Below are 2,732 nucleotides of genomic sequence, written 5' to 3'. Positions count from 1 at the left end.
CCATCCCCAGCTTTTCTGCTGTGTTTGCACAAATTTTACATTGTTGGCAGTGCAACAGTAGGAGGAAAAGCCCAATGGCCTTTGTGTGTGTGTCTTTGTGCGCATGTATTTCCTCACATCAGTGAATGTGTGTGACGGTTTTGTTTGTGTAGCCGTGTGTGAGAGCAAAAGAGCTTTCTAAGACGGATGATAATGTATGAGCAGAGAGACTGTGTATATCCATGTATGATGGGAGCATGCTGACAGCTCTCTCCTGTTAGGATGGCTTTATAAGGGTTATTTATACTTATACTATAATCATGTCCTGAACATGCACACAAACAGGAAACCCATGAGCGGAAAACAAGGCAGGATACTCATACTAGTCTAAAATCTCACACAAAGTCTCTCTCCTTCACACATAGACAGACCCTCAGGAAATATAGAAAGATGTTTGGTTTCCGAACTTCTGATCATGTGTGACTGCATGAAAATCTGGAAAAGTGAAAAGGCACTCCTCCTTTCTCTCTCTGTTGCCCTATCTGACCTGCATGATGAGGCTGAATGTTCTTGGCTCATGTGTTCTGCTCAGTCATATGGCATCTCCACAGCTCTGTGTTTTATGGGGAGAAGATTGTACGAATAAGAGATTATTGAAGCTAATATCCTTTACTTTATGCTAAATTATGAAAACCATTAGGGGCCTTTGGTTCTTAAAAGACAAACAATAAAATCTCTCTACATATGGCATGTTTTCCAGATGTGCTGCTGCAGGACATTTCTCGCCAAGTTCTTTGAGGAGGTTTACTTTAAACAAACGTATCTTGGCGTGCTCACCAAGAAAGAGGAGGGTGACTTTAGAAAATGTTCATCGCTCATTTTTATGTGGAAGTTTTGGATGCTTTTGAACGTCCATCTGTTAGGAGACATGGAACAAGAAGTGAAACATAATGTCAGTATTTGCAGTTTGTGGGAAAAATATATTTTATCAGACTCTGCTGAGGAAAATCTCATATCTGTGTTCTGATCAACTACTCATACTCTTGTGGTCTCCTTCTCTTTCCATTACAACTATTATGGCACACACACACACACAAAAAACAATGTCAATTATTTATAAATACCAAAGACTACGGTCCAGACCATTACTGTGACATATGTGGACATTAATGGCTGTCAAACCAGAACATGTAGCTTTGCTTTAACAATGTAAGTTAATCAAAGAACTTTTACACATAAAGAATATTGAATAAGATTCTGAGGGACAGAATATCTGAATGAGCTTGTTAGCAGTGTGACATTACATCAAGTTCTTTGAGCGCAGTTAAAGTGGTTAAAAGTGTTAAGTTGGGTTGAACACGGTCATGTAATGTGGAGAAGATTGAAGCAGAATCTAATATGCTTGCTTATCAGGGGAGGATTCTGCCAGAGACACCTGGCAACCAAAACACCATGGCCAGCCAATGACCTTCTCCCACCCAGGCTAACAGCCAATGACCTTTTGTTCACCAGCCTGAACCAGCCAATGAACTCTCCCATAGAGATACCAAATAGCCAAGCCTAATCCAGACTAATCCTAAACATGGGCGTTTATTTACATACATTTTCAATTAAAAGCATAGTTCACCCAAAAAATTATAATTCTATCATAATTTACTCACCCTCATGCCATTCCAAACTTGTATGACATTTTTTCTTCTGGAACACAGATGAAGATGTTTTGAAGAATGTCTGAGCTGTTTTTTTTCTTCTCCCATATAATGCAGTCAATGGGGATCAAGACTTTCAAGGCTGTCCAAAAAGGAAATAAATGCAGCATAAAAATAATCCATATGACTCAAGTAGTATATTTAAAAGCAATATGATGAGCCTCTGTTTGCTGTTGATCGAACAAACTGATCGAACAAGTATATTTTTTGTTTGTGATATCTTGGACTTACAGTGACACCTAGTGGTGTGGATGTAGCATAATTTAAAATCAATCGTTTTTAGTTACAGATGCCATTGTAGAAATTCACTGTTCACAATCAGCCATGATTAATTTAATCCAAGAGTGAAAGTGTCTAATAACAAGATGGTTACTGAGATGAAGCGAGTAGTATTCAATTGGTCATGTGATTCAAACATGGCAGCCCCCATAAGGGGACACTCTCCGTGTAGAATAAAACAGCTTTTACAAGTTGACTGATATGACTTTATCTCATGTGAGTAGTCATGATTTTATACTTATGTTTTAAAATTACTACTCATTTCTTTAGGAGTATAACATTTTTAATGTGAAAAAAAATAAAAATACTGAGTGCACCTTTAACCTATAAATGGCTTACTTATAGTTGTTTCTGAGTATTAAGATTGGACAGAAGAGAATATTTTAACACTGAGAAGGTTGGGGGCCTGGGTAGCTCCGCAAGTAAAGATGCTGTCTACCACACCTGGAGTTGCAAGTTTGAATTCAGGGTGTGCTGATTGACTCCAGTCAGGCTTCCTAAGCAACCAATTGGCCTGGTTGCTAGGGTGGGTAGAGTCACGTTGGGTTAACCTCCTCGTGGTCGCTATAATGTGGTTCTTGCTCTCAGTGGGGTGCGTGGTGAGTTGTGCATGGATACCGCAGTGAATAGCCTGAAGCCTCCATACATGTTAGATCTCCATGGTAATGCGCTCAACAAACCGCATGATAAGATGCACAGATTGATGGCCTCAGAAGCAGAGGCAACTGGGATTCATCCTCCGCCACCCAGATTGAGGCGAGTCAC

The 2,732-nt window shown here is 39.6% G+C and overlaps 1 long non-coding RNA gene across 1 annotated transcript; it reads right to left on the bottom strand.

The window, feature by feature from the left end:
• Nucleotides 1-307: 307 nt before the first annotated feature.
• On the bottom strand, nucleotides 308-2,732 carry LOC127444252 (uncharacterized). The gene is made up of 4 exons (XR_007897791.1): nucleotides 2,412-2,732; nucleotides 1,641-1,770; nucleotides 817-895; nucleotides 308-592 (listed from the first exon to the last, which is right to left on the bottom strand). It is a non-coding gene; the product is annotated as an uncharacterized LOC127444252 (long non-coding RNA).

Source organism: Myxocyprinus asiaticus, chromosome 1 (genome assembly GCF_019703515.2).
Source record: "Myxocyprinus asiaticus isolate MX2 ecotype Aquarium Trade chromosome 1, UBuf_Myxa_2, whole genome shotgun sequence".
NCBI classification, from domain to species: domain Eukaryota; kingdom Metazoa; phylum Chordata; class Actinopteri; order Cypriniformes; family Catostomidae; genus Myxocyprinus; species Myxocyprinus asiaticus.
This window is presented reverse-complemented; position numbering and strand designations above follow the sequence as displayed.